We start from the raw sequence: 20,523 nt of genomic DNA, 5'->3' as shown, positions 1-20,523 counted from the left end.
TGGGTAACCTTTCATGTATTCAGGAATTATTTGTTGAACACCTCTATGTGTGTGTGCCAGGCACTGTGCTTAGTGTTAAGGATATACGGACAAACACAGCTATACTAAACAACTCAGTAATAGTGCTTGATAGTAAAATTATAAAATACTTAAATAAGGGAAGGAATGCAGTTTTAAATGTTACTAGTCAGAATCCTGAGCCACAGGACCATTCCATTGTTTATGATAAATCTGTACTCTGTAGCTCATAATATATACTACAGGCACAGTAAAGCAAATTATACTGTAAATCTAATGTTGATGTGAGGGAAGAATAGTAAACTGTTACAGAATTAGTTTTTAATTCTCTGCATTTGGCAGGTTGAGATGTCTGGAGAGAGGTAAATTATTATTTGTTTGTTTCTGACCCTCTGTTAGATTTCAGTGTGTGAAAATACTAACTAAGCTTGTTTTAAAGACTAACTTAAGCATACCCCCTACTATATTTATTACATATCGGTTAGGATAAAAACTTTGATTCTTTCCCATCTGAAACCAGCCTTGCAGATTCATTCACATTTACTAACCTGTTGGAATGAATGCCATGTATTTGGTGGCTTTCTGATGCAAAACAGCTGTCACGTGATCGAGTGTATTAATGGATTTACACAGTACCTTAATTCAGTTTCTGACTTCACAAGCATGAACCCTGAGCTGGCTAGCCACAAAGTGCTTATGATTATGAAGGTAGAGGACTTGGTTTAAATAAAGACAATGTAAATGTTAAACATATAACTAGTACTCCGAATTATTTTGTTAATTCTGTTGTAATTTGTAATTGTTAACCATGCCATGGGAAACCCTTCATTATTTGTTTGATTGTGATAACTGTGTAAAGTAGCTAAAACTTGGCAAACTCATAAGTCAGGTGTTAATCTTATAAACTGAAAAACTAAGGACACTAGATAGCATTATAGCTGTGAGTGGTCATCATGCTGATAGGTACAGATCTGCATTTCTACCACAGCTATTATTCATGAAAACTCCTTAAACAGAGTGTGACCTTTAGGGGTAAAAGAGTTAAAACATTTTGTGTAAGTTAACTCAGTTCCCCCAGTCTCCTATAACTTAGTGCTGTGCTCTGCTCATTCTTTTCTAAGATTCTGATGGTATTAAAAGATTGCAAAGGGCAAGTCAGTTTTTTAAAAAATATATATTTAATCAAGAATGCTTGAGGGAGTTTATCTCTAAAAGTATAATCATGGAGAATATCGCACATGTGCTCTTTGCACAATTAAAATGATTATTTCTCAGATTTTTAAATGCCTGACTTTAAATCTGTGATTGAGAATAAGATTTATGTTTATGATACTGCAGTCAGTCCAGAAGTTTGCTCCATTTTTGTTACTTTATTAAAATAGGATATACAACGAATCCTTTACAATGCTAGATGTGTTTGCATCAAGATCAATTGGCCTGTGAACTTCGCACTTCAGCAAAGCATTAAAACATCTAATAGCAAGTTTTTCCCATAAACATCTGACAGGTTATCCTGAAGAGGAAATTTGGGGTTTTGTGCAACTCAACCTAATTGTCATTTAACAAATGCAAATGAGATTCACTTTATTAAATATAGCCAGTTATATCTAAAATAGAGTCACCTAATTTGAATAGCTTAAACTTGGGGATTAACAAAGAACATTTAATTGGAATGAACAGAGAGTTCTCTTGCCCGGAACTGAAGAAATATGGTAATTTTCTGGTTCCTTTCCTCAGAGATTCTACATGGTTTATAATTCCATAAGCACGGGTGGACCAAATTAATTATTTTTACTCAAGCCATAAATGTTTTATTTTTGTCATAAAAATGCATTTCATCTTAAATTGCCTGTTTTTATGTAGTAGCATTAATTAGGAGAAAGTTTCAAATATGATCATTTGGATTTCACACTCAGCTGCACTTTTGAATGCAGAAGTTAATGTTACTTTACTTTCACATAATAGTGCTGCTGTTTGGAGTAGGCCCAATCCAACAAAAGTAGCCAAAAAGTAAGTTTCTGTCAAGTCAACTTCTTTGCTTTTTATATCGTTGAAGGCAGATAGTCTGGTACAAAGTGAATTGAGTATTTTATATCAACATAAGGGATTTTAGTAATGCCCAAGTCTGTAGAACGTGAGCTGTTAGTACTCCTAATTGCATTTTATTGACCTAAGAATATCCCTCTGCTATTACTATTGTCTCTTCCCAGACTACTAGAATTTTTTTAATAGACCAAATCCACCTGAGTCTCAAATCATATATTTTACATTTTACCTCCCTCAGTTCTTTAATTCCTATTACCTCTCTGGGCCTTAGCTTCCTTATTTATGAAATGAGGACATTAGACTAGATTGGTTCTAAACTGGAGGCAGTTTTGCCTTACAGGGGATATTTGACATTGTCTGGAGATATTTTTGGTTGTCACAACTATGGAATGCTACTGGCATCTGATTGGCAGAGGCCAAAGATGCTGCCAAATATCCTACAATGTATAGGACAGGCTCCTCACAACAATGAATTATCTGGCCCAAAGTGACAATAGTGCCAAGTTTGAGAAACCATGAACTGGATGACCTCTAAAATAACTCGGGTCTAAATAAAATGATTATGTATAATATTAAGTAAAAAGTTCAAAGCTTCTGGGTTAGTGAACAAGCATACTTTATCAAGGGCCTACATGTGTTGAACATTTTAAAAATTATTTCATTTAACATTCACCAAATCCTAGAATTAAAAATTATACATTGTATTTCTGTACTTTTTGGGTGAAATAAAAAACAGTCCATAGTAGTTACATAATTTGCTCAAGGCTATATAGTTGTGGGTAAAGATGGGATTTGAATCTGTTTGACCAACTCAGAATCTTACTTATTTTTTCCTACATCCCAGTGCTGTAGGTCATAGTTTTTCTCCCCATTACAAATTATTATGAAATATTTATTTTCTTAGGTAATGAAAACATTTCTTGTAAGAGGGAAATGAAGAAGAAAAACACTCTTATTTATAGAAAATTGGAGTTTACTCATTCTCCCACCAATTGCTGAAAGCACACTTAAATGTAATCAAATACATTACATGGAATATATGAGCTCTCTGATCAGATCCCATTTATAATTTGTCACAAAACTACCATTTCATTTCAAATAACCATCATAAATGTTATTCAGAAGTGGATTGCTTATGTCATGGTTGCAAAACAACCATCACTTGCTCATGCAGTTTCCTCTGAGCAGCAGGTTGACTCTACAGGGCAGCTGTCCTTCATGCAGCGATTCAGATGCTTTTATCTTTTATTTTTTTCAATATTTTATTTTATGTTTCATTGTGGTAAAATATGCATACCATAAACTTTGCCATTTTAAGTGTGAAATTCAGTGGCATTAAGTACATTTACATTGTCAAACAAGCTTCACCACTGTCCATCTCCAGAACTTTTTCATCATCCCAAATTGAAACTCTGTACATATAGGTCATAGTTTTGTTAGATGACCATATTTCTCCACTCTGAAGAACTTTCTGATGTATTTAGTTTCTGGAAAGTAATATATATTTAAAAGTTATGCTTAATTTGTTAACAGTTGGCAACTTGAATAGTTTCTTATTACCACAAAGCACAGCATTGCAAAGCAATTTTACCCTCTTATACCCTGAGTATAAATGGGACCATCTAGTAAACATTGGTTTTATCTTATCTTTTCCACATCCTATTATTTTTAAACCCTTATTTCATTATCAGATATAGGTTATCTTCCCATTTTGAACCTAGTTTTTGATAGTACTTCCTTATTCCCCATTGCTTTTGTTTCATGTTAAAATAGAAATAAATGATATCAGCATCAGAAATTCTTGTATATTTTAAAGACGGTATATTCCAGTCCATATTTGAGAGCATGCCTTTGTGTCATTAAGATCTCAATACCAATTTTTAATAAGTAGGCTTTGATTCTGATTATAAAATCTTGCTCCTCGGCTGGGCACGGTGGCTCACGCCTGTAATCCCAGCACTTTGGGAGGTCGAGGTGAGCGGATCACCTGAGGTCAGGAGTTTGAGACCAGCGTGGCCAACATGGTGAAACCCCATCTCTACTAAGATTACAAAAATTAGCCAGGCACAGTGGCGCATGCCTTGATCCCAGCTACTCGGGAGGCTGAGGCAGGAGAATCACTTGAACTCAGGAGGCAGAGGTTGCAGTGAGCCAAGATTGCACCACTGCACTCCAGCCTAGGTGGCAGAGTGAGACTTTGTCTCAAAAGACAAACAAAAAAAACTTGCTTCTCTATCCATATCTCTTTTCCAAGTTTATAGTAGCATAAAAAATTCAAATGTACCAGGAAATGAAGAACAGTTGAAAACTTCTAGGCTAGAAATATTGAAAAAATACGCCTAAAATTAACCAGGAAGTATTTACTGTACCATGTTCAAAGAAGTGTATTTTTTCCAGATGTGACTTTAAATCATACTTCACAACATTCAGTATATTGTCATTTGATATTCTAATGTGTAATCTGTTTATATTTTTAACCCTAGCTCTCCTAATTTCTTAGATTGAAAGATAAAAGATCATCTGCCATGAATTTTTTACATTTATAATTGAGGAAAACTCACTATTATACCTAAATCATAACCAAAATATTAATTTTGCAAAAAAATTTCTTTTTAACTCTAGTTGCAGTTATTAAAATATTACACTTGGTAGTAGAAATGCCTCATGGATTTTTACAAAGAGATATTTTTGAGAGAACCAGCTTTAGGGTTAGGACATAGACAAGAAAATAAAAATAATGGAGGAGTAGGAGAAGAAATATTGGGACCCTTTGATTTTTTAGGCCCTTAAAGGTTTGTATTAACTGTATACCTGCTTAAAACTTTAAATCATCTTCTGTGCTTCGTATTTAGAAGCAACTAAGGTATTTGGGTCCTCTGTAAGTACCCCACCAAAATTTTCCTTCTGTATATATTCCTATCTAAAATACATTTTTTCATCGATCACCATTAACCCATATAAAGGCAGGTAGAAACAGAAATCTGAAAGGCCGTGATACGTTCTTAGTCACACAGCTAGTTAATAGCAGGGTGAAAACTAATGCAGTCTCTCTCATCCTACTGCTTTTTACAACTCTTACTACTTTTGGAATTAAGAATCAGTATAAACCCACACTTAACAACCAACCAATAAAAATAGATTTATTTCATATTCTAATCAGTTAAGGAAAAGAAAAGACATGATGAGAGTATAAAGAAGAAACAAAGAGAGAGGTAGATGCCCCCAAGTTTTTTCAGCTATCCCTTGGTTCCCATTTCTACTAGAATCAGCTCCTAAGTCCCAATTGTTTGCCAGAACACCTTTATTCCTGACAGGTAGTGAGTTCTCAGTAAACATTAGTTCCTGTCCCAGTCATCTTCCTCACAGTCAACATTATCTGCTCACCTATCCTCTAATTTAACATCTGTTCCCTGAGGCTGACCTTTCCTCTAAGCTGTCACCCTGAAACAGGCTGAAAAACATCTGTATTGTCACCTGTTTCCTCTCGACTTCCAGAATTGGCTATTGGTCATTTTTTTTTTCTGGGAGTCCAACAATCATGTCTCAAATAGTGGGGGTTGGGGGTCGGGTCGATCAAAAGAAATATTTAGCATCTCTTGTGAATCAGACATAAGTTTCTTACATATGTCAAGCCTGGAGATGAAGTCTCTTTTTAAGATTAGCCTTGGCTGTAATCCCAGCATGTCGGGAGGCCAAGGCAAGCGGATCACCTGAGGTCAGGAGTTTAAGACCAGCCTGGCCAACATAATGAAACCCTGTCTCTACTAAAAATACAAAAATTAGTCGGGCATGGTGGTGGATGCCTGTAGTCCCAGCTACTCGGGAGGCTGAGGCAGAAGAATCACTTGAACCTGGGAGGCAGAGGTTGCAGTGAGCCAAGATCACACCACTGCACTCCAGCCTCGACAACAGAGACTAGCCTTTTTAAGAGCGAGTTCTCAGGGAAATCTTGGGCAGACTTAGATTTGAATCCTGGCTTTGACACTTATCAACTGTGTGACTTTGGGCAAACTGCTTAACCTGTCCAAGCCTTAGGCATGACTTTCAGAAAGTAGACATCATCAAGTTCATGTCAAATTTAGGGGAAATGCAACCTGAGGAGAATTTGGCAGTATACAGTAGCCTCTGGTAAAGAACACCCATTTTATAAATTTGTTCTCAGTGGAAACCCCCCTTCCATGAGCCTCCTGGTGGCAGATTCTAGAAGATCCAAAAATATCTTGAAAGGCTGGAAATGATTGGTTGACTCTAACAAGGTAAAACTTAAATTAAAAAATAGAAGTATATATTGGATCTGTTTTGGGAGCCAGAAAAATTTCTATCTATATAACTATGTCCTAGAGGGACATAGTTTAACCAGTTCCAGATCAAAAAGAACCATGTATTTAAAGTTAGCTGAGCGTGAGTCAGCAGTATGATATGACCACCAAAAAATGATGACGCTATTGTAGACTACATTAATAGAAAATAAATATTCAAAATAAGAAGTTAAATATACTTAATACTACTGAACTCTACACTTAAAATGGTTGAGATAGTAAATTTTACATGGATTTTACCACAATTTAAAAAAATAAGTGCCCCACCAAAATTTTGCTTCCGTATATATTCCCATCTAAAATATATTTTGTCATTGATCGCTATCAACCCATATAAAGTCAGGTAGAAACACAAATCTGAAAGGCTGTGATATGTTCTTAGTCACACAGCTAGTTAACAGCAGGGTGAAAAAGGTGGTCCCATTTTACTTATTTGTTGTTATTACAGTATTAAAGTGATTGTGTTTAGGTTACACCTTGTGAGTGGCAGGGATTTAAGCAAACTAATAAAAGGATTAGAAATTATGACATACTAGGATTAATTCAAAAATAGGGTGGAGCGAGAAGGAAGAATAAATATGTCCTAAATAAATAAAGGTGTCTTAAAATATTGAAGGATTGTCGTTTTAGAAGAAGGTTTACACTTACCCTTGTTGTATCACCTGGGAAGCTTTAAGAAACAAAACAAATAGTAAAATATGACTGGGAACCACTCTCAGAGATTCTGATTAATTAGTCTGGAGTGGATCCTGGGCTCTGGTATGTTTTAATTGGTGGTTCTGGTGTGCAGCTAGGCTTGAAAACAACCATGGTAGAAGGTTGAACAAAATGACTAGTTTGGCTAAGAGATTACATCCGAATATAGGCTAAAAGCAGAGATTATTTAGCCTCAACTTCGGAGAATTAAGTAGATTTGAAGTAGTGCAAAAAAGATGTACATTTACATATCTTTTTTTTTCCCAAAAATCTCTTCAAGTTAGACTAAAGCGTAATTTAGCTTGATAAGTACCATTCTAGATGACAAGACTTTTATATCAATCAACTTAGTCACCAAATAGATATTGGACAGCTATTATGTGTAAGATTCTAAGCCTGTCCTGTAGGGCAATGATTCCCATCCTAACTGATCATAAGAATCACTTATGGATGAATTGAACCACCCACAGATACTTTGATTTTAATTCAGTATGTATGATTTTGAAAAGCTATGTGTGTGGATGTGATAGAAAACCCTGATTAATAATTATTTTTACATTAGGATTTGTTCCTGAATATTTAAGTAGATATAAACTGTTTGAGGAAAGCATGCGACTTAGAAAAAAATTGGATAAATCCTTTTAAGTACATTTTAATTTTTCTTTTTTTTTTCCTTTATTTTCTCCTTGTGGAACTCACAGTCTACCTTTTAATTTTAAGTACATTGTAAATGCGAATCATCACTCCAATATCTTTTATAATTTCATATTTTCATGTATTTTAATTTTCAATTACTGAAATCAGAGCATCAACACATTTTATTACACCCACAAAGAGAATTTGTTACTGACAATTGTGGATGAATTTATTGGATGTAAAGTCAAAGCTCCATCTCTTGCATCAGGAACAACATTACTAAGCTTAAATGTAATAGATCTAGGCCGGGCACAGGGGCTCACACCTGTAGTCGCAGTACATTGGGAGGCAGAGGCAGAGGCAAGCAGATCACTTCAGCCCAGGAGTTTGAGACCAGCCTAGGCAACATAGTGAAACCCCATCTCTACAAAAAAGACAAAACTTAGCTGAGCATGGTGGTGTGTGCCTGTAGTCCAGCTACTTGGGAGGCTGAGGTGGGAGAAACGCTTAACCCAGGAGATGGAGGCTGCAGTGAGCCATGATTGCGCCACTAACACTCCAGCCCAAGTAAAGAGTAAGACCTTGTCTCAAAAAAAAAAAAAAAAAAAAAAAAAAAAAAAAAAAAAAAAAAGTAATAGGTCTATAGGATTATTGTATTCATAGCAAGTTCTAAACTCAAACTTCAATACTGTCTAGTTTTGATATACCTCTTCTATTTTTTCCTTCCATTCTGTGCCCACTGCCCTTCTTCTGGTTCAAGCCTGAAGCCTGAAACTGACCCCTGATATACCCATTTTAAGTCACTCCTTTGCTCCTGTTGAATGCAGAATTAAGTCCATATGCCCTTGTGATGCCCATCATGACTTGGTTTTATTCTAAGCTTTCCATTATTGTCCTTCATACCCTTGCCTCCCCTGAAATAACTTTTATTCCACTCTTTTTATTTGAATTTTACACATCTTTTAAAGTTTAGCTCAAAATCTGTTCCACTCCAGAAACCTTCCCCCCCTCCCAAATTCCTCAGCAATAGCACACTCTACCTTCTTGTGTCTTATAACACTTCGACCATGTTGGTCTTGGGATCATAGTTCTTTCAATTCACATCTCATCTTCCTTACTAAATTGTCAATTTCGTGAAATTAGGAATTGCATCATGTAGTTTGTCATTTCCAACATGTGGAACAGTTATGTATGCATAACGAAAAGAGTCAAGATAATGCAAAGTTAAGTTCCAGCTAAACCAAATGACATGTGATAGGTTATTTTGATTTCACTGAATCCTAATTTTCTATTCTTCAAAATTTTTGAACATTCAGGCAAATGTGCCACTTACCTTGCATATTTGTCTTAAGGTCTAAAGGGATAATCTATCATTTTTGACATACAGAAGCTCTCATTAAATATTTGTTGTTTCTTATCTCTCAAAAATATCTACCATAATACTTTGAAACTAAGCTCAATACATAACAATAAAGCTATAGGATATCTAAGACACTGAGGGCCTGAACTAGGTAGTGTTATGAATTAAAAGGAAAAGGTAGATGTTGAAAAATGTTATAAGCTAGAATTGATAATGAGTCAGTAGTTTTCTGGGGAGAAAAATGACTGAGATTTTAATCCTGGGAATATTATGCCATTTGATTAAAAAAAGAGGGGCGGGCGTGGTGGCTCACACCTGTAATCCCAGCACTTTGGGAGGCCGAGGAGGGTGGATCAGGAGGTCAGGAGATTGAGACCATCCTGGCTAACACGGTGAAACCCCGTCTCTACTAAAAATACAAAAAATTAGCCGGGCGTGGTGGTGGGCGCCTGTAGTCCCAGCTACTTGGGAGGCTGAGGCAGGAGAATGGCGTGAACCCAGGAGGTGGAGCTTGCAGTGAGCCAAGATCGCGCCACTGCACTCCAGCCTGGGCGACAGAGCGAGACTCTGTCTCAAAAAAAAAAAAAAAAAAAAAAAAAGAGAGAGAGAGAGAGACCAAGAACTTTTTTGAGGAAATGAGTCAAAGGAAGTAAGTGTAGGCAATGCCATTCTAAAGGAAAAGTTGTAGGAGTACTAGTATTTTCATAGGCTTCATGGAAATGATCTGGAGGGCCAGTCATGAAAGGGTGTGTTTAAACAAAAAACTGCATTGATATTTATGAACTTGAATGTCAGTTTCAAACTTTGACTGTTAATAGTGGAGAAGTCTGGAATTAAGGGTTGATCTAGGAGATAAGTGTTAAATTTTAGGAATTCTTGAACCTTTAATAGTTTCCTTTTGTTTCCTCAAAAGAAATGGTTCTTCTGTAATAAGTTATATTGTAATCAAAGAATAATATTTACTTACTCTCTTTTTAATTTTTACTTTTCTTTTCTTTTCTTTTCTTTTTTTTTTTTTTTTTTTTTTTTTTTTTTGAGATGGAGTCTTGCTCTGTCACCAGGCTGGAGTGCTATGGCGCAATCTCGGCTCACTGCAGCCTCCACCTCCTGGGTTCAAGCGATTCCTGCCTCAGCCTCCCAAATAGCTGGGACTACAGGCGTGTGCCACCACGCCCAGCTAATTTATTTATTTATTTATTTGTTTTTGTATTTTAGTAGAGATGGGGTTTCACCATGTTGGCCAAGATGGCCTCGATCTCTTGACCTTGTGATCCACCCACGTTGGCTTCCCAAAGTGCTGGGATTACAGGCATGAGTCACCACGCCCAGCCTTTACTTTTCATGGATACATATAGGTGTATATGTTTGTAGAATACATGAGATGTTTTGATAAAGGCATGCAGTGTGAAATAAGCACATGAAGAATGGGGTATCCATCCCCTCATTTATCCATTGAGTTTCAAACAACCCAATTACTGTTTACGTTGTTTAAAAATATATGGTTATTACTGACGATAGACACCTTGTTGTGCTATCAAATACTAGGCTTATTCATTCTGTTTATTTTGTGCCCATTAACCATCTCTACCTCCCCGCTGTCAACCCCCCACTACCCTTCCCAGCCTCTGGTAACCATCCTTCTAATCCCTATGTCCATGAATTCAGTTGTTTTGATTTTTAGATCCCACAAATAAGTGAGAATATGCAATGTTTGTCTTTATGTGCCTGGTTTATTTCACTTAACATAATCTCCAGTTCCATTCATGATGTTGCAAATGACTGAATCTCATTATTTTATGGCTGAATAGTACTCCACTGTGTATATGTACCACATTTTCTTTATCCATTCATCTGTTGGTGGACACTTTGGTTGCTTGCACATCTTTGTTATTGTAAACAGTGCTGCAACAAATATAGCAGTGCAGATATCTCTTTGATATACTGATATCCTTTCTTTGGGGTAAATATCCAGCGGTGGGATTGCTGAATCATATAGTAGCTCAATTTTTAGTTTTTTGAGGAACCTCCAAACTGGTCTCCTTAGTGGTTGTACTAATTTACATTCCCACCAACAGTGTATGAGGATTCCCTTTTCTCCACATCCTCGCCAGCATTTGCTATTGCCTGTCTTAGATATAAGCCATTTTAACAGGGGTGAGATGTTATTTCATTGTAGCTTTGATTTACATTTTGCTGATGATCAATTATGTTGAACACCTTTTCATATGCATGTTTGCCATTTGTATGTCTTGTTTTGAGTACTGTCCATGCACATCATTTGCCTATGTTTTGATTGGATTATTAGATACTTTTTCCATTGGAGTTCTTTGAGTTCCTTATATATTCTGGCTATTAACCTTTTGTCAGATGGGTGGTTTGAAAATATTTTCTCCAATTCTGTGAATTGTCTCTTCACTTTGTTGATTATATCCTTTGCTGTGCAGAAACTTTTTAACTTGATATGATCCCATTTGTCCGTTTTTATCTTGTTGCCTGTGCTTGTGGGGTATTGCTCAAGAAATTTTTGCCAAGACCAGCGTCCTGGAGATTTTCCTCAATGTTTTCTTGCAGTAATTTTATGGTTTGAGGTCTTACATTTAAGTCTTTAATGCATTTCGATTTGAATTTTGTATATAGAGGAGATAGGGGTCTAGCTGCATTTTTCTGCATATGGATATCCAGTTTTCCCAGCACCATTTATTGATGAAACTGTCTTTTCCCCAGATTATGTTCTTGGCACCTTTCTCAAAAATGAGGTCACTGTAGGTGTGTGGATTTGTTTCTGGATTCTCTATTCTGTTCCATTGGTCTATGTGTCTACTTTTATGTCGGTACCGTGCTGTTTTGGTTACTTTAGCTCTATAGTATAATTTGAAGTCAGGTAACAGAAGAACAATTCCTCCAGTTTTGTTCTTTTTACTTAGGGTAACTTTGGGTATTCTGGGTCTTTTGTGGTTCCATATAAATTTTGAGATTTTTTTCTATTTCTGTGAAGAATGTCATTGGTGGTTTGATAGGGATTGCTTTGAATCTGTAGATTGCTTTGGGTCCTATGGAGATTTTAACAATATTGATTCTTCCAATCCATGAACATGGAATATTTTTCTATTTTTTGGTGTCCTGTTCAATATCGTTCACCAGTGTTTTACTGTTTTCATTTTAGAGATCTTGCATTTCTTTGCTTAAGTTAATGCCTAGGTATTCAATTTTATGTGTGACTATTGTAAATTGGATTACTTTTTAAGATTTTTTAAATTTTACTTTAAATTCCAGAATATAAGTGCAGAACATGTTGGTTTGTTACATAGGTATATATGTGCCATGGTTTGCTGGACCTATCAAACCATCATCTAAGTTTTAAGCCCTGCATGTATTAGCTATTTGCCCTAATGCTCTCCCTCCTTTTGCCCCCACCCTCCAACTGGTCCCGGTGTGTGTTTTTCCCCTCCCTATGTCCATGTGTTCTCATTATTCAACTCCCACTTATGAGTGAGAACATGCGGTGTTTGGTTTTCTCTTCATGTGTTAGTTTGCTGAGGATGATGGCTTCCAGCTTCATCCATGTCCCTACAAAGAACATGATCTCATTCCTTTTTATGGCTGCATAGTATTCCATGGTGTATATGTACCACATTTTCTTTATCCAGTCTATCATTGATGGGCATTTGGGTTGGTTCCATGTCTTTGATATTGTAAATAGTACTGTGATAAACAGTCATGTGCCTGTGTCTTTATAGCAGAATGATTTATATCCTTTGGGTATATACCCAGTAATGGGATTTCTGGGTCAAATGGTATTTCTCATTCTAGATCCTTGAGGAATCACTACACTGTCTTCCACAATGGTTGAAATAACTTGCATTCCCACCAACAGTTTAATAGTGTTCCTATTTCTCCACAGTCTTGCCACCATCTATTGTTTCTTGACTTTTTAATAATCACCATTATGACTGGCATGAGGTGAAAACTATGGAATGCTTCATGAATTTGCATGTCATCCGTGTGCAGGGGCCATGGTAATCTTCTCTGTATCATTCCAGGTTTAGTATATGTGCTGCCAAAGCAAGCATTTGAATTATTTTTTAATTTCTTTTTCGGATTGTTCACTGTTGGCATATAGAAATGCTAGTCCTTTTTGTGTGTTGATTTTGTTTCCTGAAACTTTACTGATTTTGTTAATCAGTTCTAATAGTTTTCTTGTGGAGTCTATAGGTTTTCCCAAATATAAGATTATATCATCATTGGCAAACAAGGATAATTTGACTTCTTCCTTTCCCATTTGGATGCCCTTTATATATATTTTTTTGTCTGATTGCTCTAGCTAGGACTTCTAGTATTATGTTGAATAACAGTTTTGACACTGGGCATCCTTGTCAAGTTCCAGATCTTAGAGGAAAAGCTTTCAGTTTTTCCCCATTCATTGTAATACTAACTGTGGGTCTGTTGTATATGGCTTTTATTATGTTGAAGTATGTTCCTTCTATTCCCCAGTTTTGTGAGGGTTTTTATCACGAAAGAATGTTGAATTATATCAAATGCTTTGTCAGCATCAATTGAAATGATCATATGGTTTTTAATCCTTTATTCTATTATTATGATCTATTAATATCTCATTGATTGATTTGTATATGTTGAACCATCCTTGCATCCCAGGAAAAACATCCTACTAGGTCATGATGAATGATCGTTCTAATATAGTGTTAAATTCTGTTTGCTAGTATTTTGTTGAGGACTTTTGCATCAATATTCATCAGAGATCTTGGCCTGTAGTTTTCTTTTTTGGATGTGTCTTTGTCTGGTTTTCATATCAGGGTAATACTGGCATCATAGAATGAGTTTGGAAGTATTGCTTCCTCCTGTATTTTTCAGAATAGTTTTAGTAGGATTGGTCCTAGTTCTTTAAATGTTTGCTGGAATTCAGCAATTAGGTCCCAGGCTTTTCTTTACTGAGATTTTTTTTTTTATTATTATTACGGCTTCTATCTCATTACTTGTTACTGGCCTAAACGGTTTTGGATTTCTTCCTGGTTCAACGTCAGTAAACTGTATCTAACTAGGAATTTGACCATTTCTTCTAGATTTTCCAAATTACTGGCATATAGTTGCTCATAGTAGCCACTAATGATCCTTTGAATTTCTGCAGTATTGGTTGTAATGTCTCCTTTTTCATTTCTGATTTGATATATTTAGATCTTCTTGCTTTTTTTCTTAGTAGTCTGGCTAATGGTTTGTCCATTTTGTTTAACTTTTCAAAAAAAACTTTTTGTTTCATTGATCTTTCGTATTGTACTTTTTATTTCAATTTCATTTATTTCTGCTTGATATTTATTATGTCTTTTGTTCTACTAATTTGGGGTTTGGTTTGCTGTTATTTCTCTAGTTCTTTAAGATGCATCGTTTGATTATTTGAAGTTTTTCTAAACTCTCTTTTAATGTAGAGACTTACAGCTATAAACTTCCCTCTGAGTACTGCTTTTGCTGTATTCCATAGGTTTTGGCATGTTATGTTTCTATTGTTACTTGTTTCAAGAAATTTTTCAATATCCTTCTTAATTTCTTCATTGAACCACTGGTTATTCAGGAGCATATTATTTAATTTCCATGTATTTGCATAGTTTTCAAAATTCCTATTATTATTGATTTCTAGTTTTATTCCATTGTGGTTCAAGAAGATGCTTGATATTATTTCAGTTTTTTTGAATGTTTTAAGAGTTGTTTTGTGACCTAACATATGGTCTATTCTTGAGAAACACCTATGTCCTGAGGAAAAGAATGTGTATTCTGCAGTTGTTGCATGACATGTTCTGTAAATATCTGTTAGATCCATTCATCTGTGGTGCAGATTCCATCTGCTCTTTCTTTGTTGACTTTCTGTCTGGAAGATCTTTCTAATGCTGAAAGTGGAGTGTTGAAATCTCCAGCTGTCATTGTATTGGGGCCTATCTCTCTTTTTCACTTGAGTAATATTTCCTTTATATATCTGGGTGCTGCAGTGTTGGGTGCATATCTATTTAAAATCGTTATGTCCTCCCTCTGGCTGAACTGACCCCTTTATCATCATATAGTGTCCTTCTTCGTCTCTTCTTACAGTTTTGGTCTTGAAATCTATTTTGTCTGATCTAACTATAGTGACTCCTGTTCTGTTTTAGTTTCATTGGCATGGAATGTCTATTTCTATCCTTTCATTTTCAGTCTGTGTGTCTGTATAGATGAAGTATGTTTCCTCTAGGCAACAGATCGGTGGGTCTTGTTTCTTCATCCATTCAGTTAGTTAGTGTCTTTTGATTGGGAAGTTTAGTCCATTTACCTTCAGTATTATTATTGATAAGTAAGGACTTAGTTCTTCCCTTTTGATTTTTGTTTCCTGGTTGTTTGTGGTCTTCTCTTCCTTCTTTCTTTCATTGCTGTCTTCCCCTAGTGAAGATGATTTTCTCTGATAATATGATTTAATTTCTTGCTTTTTATTTTTAGTGTATCTATTGTATGTTTTTTGGTTTGAGGTTCCCATGAGGCTTGCAGATCCCTTCTTGTAACTTATAACCCATTATTTTAACCTGATAACAATTTAACACACTATTTACATAAACAAACAAGCAAAAAGAAAACTAATACAAACTCGCCCTAACTTCATTCCTCCACTTTTTAACTTTTTGTTGTTTTTACTTACATCTTACTGTACTGTGTCTTGAAAAGTTGTAGTTATTCTTTTTGATTGGTTCATTTTTCAGTCTTTCTACTTATGGTAAGAGTAGTTTATACACCTCTGTTACAGTGTTATAATATTCTGTGGTTTTCTGTGTACTTACTAGTGAGTTTTGTACCTTCAGGTGATTATTTATTGCTCATTAATGTCCCTTTCTTTCTGGTTGAAGTACTCCCTTTAGCATTTCTTTTAGCACAGGTCTAGTATTGATGAAATCCCTCAGCTTTTGTTTGTCTTGGAAAGTACTTCTCCTTCATGTTTAAGGGATATTTTCACTGAATATACTATTCTAGGGTAAAAGGGGTTTCTTTTTTCTTTAGCATTTAAATATATGATGCCACTCTCTTCTATCCTGTAAGGTTTCCATTGAAAAGTCTGCTGCCTGACATATTGGAGCTCCATTGTGTGTTATTTGTTTCTTTTCTCTTGCTGGTTTTAGGATCCTTTCTTTATTCTTGACCTTTGGGTACTTGATTATTAAATGCCTTGGGGTAGTCTTCTTTGAATTAAATCTGCTTGGTGCTCTATAATGTTCTTGTACTTAAATATTGATATCTTTATCTAGGTTTCAGAAGTTCTCATTATTATCCCTTTGAATAAACTTTCTACCTTATTTCTTTCTCTACCTCCTCCTTCAGGCCAACAACTCATAGATTTGCCTTTTTCAATATATTTTCTAGATCTTGTAGGTGTGTGTCATGGTATTTTATTCTTTTTTCTTTTGTCTCCTCTGTGTATTTTCAAGTAGCCTATCTTCAAGCTCACTAATTCTTTCTTCTGCTTTATCCATTCTGCTGTTAAAGGACTCTAATTCATTCTTCAGTATGCCAGTTACATTTTTCAGCTCCAGTATTTCTGCCTGATTCTTTTCAATTATTTCAATCTCTTTGTTAAATTTATCTGATACAATTCTGAATTCCTTCTCTCTGTTATCTTGAATTTCTTTGAGTTTCCTCAACACAGCTACTTTGAATTCTCTCTATGAAAGTCCACATGTCTCTGTTTCTCCAGGATTGGTCCCTGGTGCCTTTTTAAGTGTATTTGGTGAGGTCATGTTTTTCAGAATGGTGTTGATGCTAGTAGATGTTCTGTGGTGTCTGGGCATCAAAGAGTTAGGCATTTAATGTAGTCTTCACTGTCTGGGCTTATTTGTAGCTGTCCTTCTTGGAAAGACTTACCAGATATTTGAAAGGATGTGGGTGTTGTGATCTAAGTTGTGTCTTCTTTCTGGGGCACCCCAGACCCTGTAACACTGTGGGGTTTCACAGACTTGTAGAAGTGCTGCCCTGATGGTCTTGAACCTGATCTGGGAGAATTCTCTATATGACCAGGCAGAGACTCTTTTTCTCTTCCTTTACTTTCTCCCAAACTTACAGAGTCTCTGTCTGTTCTGAGCCACTGAAATCGGGATGGATTGACACAAGCATCCTTGTGGCCACCACCACTGTGACTGTGCTGGGTCACACCTGAAGCACAGAGCTGGGTCTTGCCTAAGGCCCATTGTAACCACTCCCTCACTAATGCCTATGTTTTCTCAAGGCCCTGGGGCTCTACAATCCACAGGTAGCAAAGCCAGCCAGGCCTGTGTCCTTCCTTTCAGGGCAGTGAGGTCCCCTAATCTGTGGGTGAGTCTAGAAGTGTTGTCTGGGAGTCAGAGACTAGAGTTAAAAAACCTTAGAAGTCTACCTGGTATTCTATTGTATTGCAGCTGAGCTGGTACTCAAACCACCACACTCTGTCTTTCTTATCCTTACTTCACTTTCCAAAGGCAGAGTAGCCTCACCCCATAGCCACAGCCACCCCTGGCCACAAGGCAAGGTGTACTGCCAGATTACCACTGGTGTTCCGTTAAGGCACAGGGGCTCTTAAGTGCACTTGGGGTGAATTCTGCCTGGCTTGGGACTCACGTTTCAGCTCTGTGAGCTCCCCTCTGGCCCAGGGTAGTCCCAGAAATGCTGTGCAACAGTCAACTCTAGAATCAGGGACCCCAGGAGCCTGCTTGATGCTCTACCCCACTGTGGTGGTATTGGTACCTAAGGGGCAAGACAAAGTCCTCTTTACTTTTCCCTCTGCTTTTCTAAAGCAGAAGGAGTTTTGCCTCATAGCACCACAGCTGGTAATTTCCTGAGCCTCACCTGAAGCCAGCAAGCCTCAGAGGCTCAACAAGACCCTCAAGGTAGTTCCTGGGTATCACTGCTGGTTTATTCAGGTCCCAAGGGCTCTTCAGTTAGCAGATGATGAACGCTGTAAGGATTGAGTCCTTTCCTTCAAGTCAGGGAATACCCTTCTGGCTCAGGGTGTGTCTTGAAATGTCAGCTGGGAGATATGGCCTGGAACAGGGTCCTCACAGCTCTGACTGGTGCCCTATCCTTGTGTGGCTGAGCTAGTAACCAAGATGCAAGGCAAAGTCCTCTCTTCTCTTCCCTCTCCTCTCCTCAAGCAGAAGGAAGAGGTCTCTTTTGGAGCCTCAAACCATGCAGCCTGGGATTAAGGGAGGGGTGATTTTAGTCCTTCCTTGGCTGCCCCAGCTGGTGTCTCAATATGTCATGTGCCCCCCACTCACCCCAGTCCACTGTCTCTGGGCCTAGTTCAGTCCTAGGACTCGCCTATGAGTTGCAGTACTTACAGCCTAGACTGCCTTTCAAGTTTACTTAGAGACTGAGAGGACTTTGGCCCTCAGAGGTAAGGTTTGCGGGCACTCAACTTTGAACCACTGGAATCAGCAACTTCTCTCTGGCTAGGGCTGGTTTAAGTGCTCCTTCCCTGGTTGGGTACCAGCTGAGTTTGGTCTGGTTTTCCTTTCTGCTCTAACAGGACAGCACCAAGTTCACTGCCTAACAATTGCTGTGTTCTCCCTTCCAGCATCCAGAAATGCTCTCTGCACCAGGCTGCAGCTGCAGGATGGGGGAGGGGTGGCATCAGCTATTCAGGACCTTTTTTTTTTTTTTTTTTTTCTATCTGTTACGTGCATCTATCAGTGATCTGAAGTTAAAATTGGGTACTTTGAGCTTTCACCTGATTTTTGGTTCTTGTAAAGGTGTTTTTTTCTGTGTAGATAGTTGTTAGCTTGGTGTCCTTGTGGGGTGGGGGGACAATTGGTAGAGCTTTCTGTTCTGCCATCTTGCTCTGCCTCCTATATTTACTTATTCTTATTAAAGATTTTAATGGATGGAAAGTTCAAGATTATACCACTAAGCTCAATTTGCACATAGTAGTTAATCCTGAAAAAAGGAAGTCCTGAAATGCATTTTAATTAACTTCTTTACAGTGCTGATGTTAGAATCAGAGTTAGATAAATCCTATATTCTAAAACAATCTCAAAAATAATTCAGAGGTGATACTATATGTAATAGAGATAAATTTGTAACTATTCATTATGTTATGTTTTACATGTTTCTAATTACATTTATTCTTATCTTGAGTATGCACTTCTAAAAGTAAGCCTTTTTAGTCCATGTAATGGTATTGAAAATTAAGCTTTGGTGAAGATATCTAACATAACTTTAAAAATAAGTGTCTTCAATGGTTTCTATTTAATATAAATATAGATACTCCTGCTCTAGTTTAGTTTTTCCTTTTCATTCTTTTCTTTTTTTCTCCTCTTACTGTATATTTTCAAATAGCTTATCTTTGAGTTCATAGATTATTTCTTTTGCCTGGTCAATTCTGAGGTTGAGGCTATTACATTTTTCATTTCATTCATTGCATTTTTAAGCTCCAGAATTTATTTGATAATTTTAAAATATAATTTCAGTCCCTCTGTTAAATGTCTAATTTTGGTCATTTATTGTTTTCTTGATTTCATTAAATTGTTTCTCTATTTTTTTTTTTTTTTTTTTTATGTTTCTTGAGATTCCTGAAAACAGTTATTTTGAATCTTTGTCAGTTTGTATAGAGGTCAGCTACTAAGAAATAGTGTTCTTGTGGTAGTGTTTTGTCTCTTGGTTTTTCATGTTTCTCATTGTCTTACATTAATGTCTGCACATTTAAAGAAATGTAAGGACTTATTCCAATTTTTGCAGACTTAATTTTTCTGGGAAAGCCCTTTACCAGTTAGCCCATGCAGAGATTCCCAGGCAGACCATCTGGTATGTCCCTGATGCACTTGTTGCTGAAGTCCTTGGGCAGCCTGGCCTGCTAACTGGGTCAGCAGATGAGCGGGCCTGGTATCTGGGTCTTCAGGGTTGGCCCTGAAGCCTGAATCCACTGGGGTGGATCTGTTGATTGGGTCTTGAGGAATGGGCCTGGAGCCTATGTCCACAAGGGCAGGCCTGGAGCCTGTAACCATAGGAGCCAGCCTGAAGCCTGGTCCACAGGGGCTCACCTGGTGCTGGGGTAAGCCTTGAACCTGAGTCTATAGGGGTTGGCTGAACACTGGATGGGCCTGACACCTAGGTCCACTAGCATGGGCCTGGAGCCTGAGTCCGTGGAGGCTAGCCTAGTACTGGGGTATCTTGGATTATTGAAATGATCACTGAGGTGCCTGGTTCCTGGGATCACTGAGATAGACCTGGAGCCTGAGTCTGCAGGGGTGGTCTTGGAGCCTCAGTCCAAGGGGTCCTGCCTGGTACTGGGGTCTACAGGAGTGGGCATGGACCCTGGGTCTTCTAGAATAAGCCTGGAGCCTGGGTCCTCTGGAGCCTGGGCCCTGGTGCTGGGACCAGTGTGGAACCTGAAGCAGACTCAGCTCCAGTGGCTGGCCTGGAGCCTGAGTCTGCAGAAGCAAGCCTGGAGGCTGTGTGTGC

The 20,523-nt window shown here is 37.3% G+C and overlaps 1 protein-coding gene and 1 non-coding gene across 2 annotated transcripts in view; one reads left to right on the top strand and one right to left on the bottom strand.

The window, feature by feature from the left end:
* The window catches only part of ZMAT1 (zinc finger matrin-type 1), a 50,417-nt gene that overhangs the window by 3,709 nt on the left and 26,185 nt on the right, over positions 1–20,523 (top strand). The window lies entirely within an intron of this gene.
* Positions 13,039–13,141, bottom strand: LOC115898822. Its single transcript, XR_004058487.1, has one exon. It is a non-coding gene; the product is annotated as a U6 spliceosomal RNA (small nuclear RNA).

The sequence above is a fragment of the Rhinopithecus roxellana genome, chromosome 7 (genome assembly GCF_007565055.1).
Source record: "Rhinopithecus roxellana isolate Shanxi Qingling chromosome 7, ASM756505v1, whole genome shotgun sequence".
NCBI lineage: Eukaryota > Metazoa > Chordata > Mammalia > Primates > Cercopithecidae > Rhinopithecus > Rhinopithecus roxellana.
This window is presented reverse-complemented; position numbering and strand designations above follow the sequence as displayed.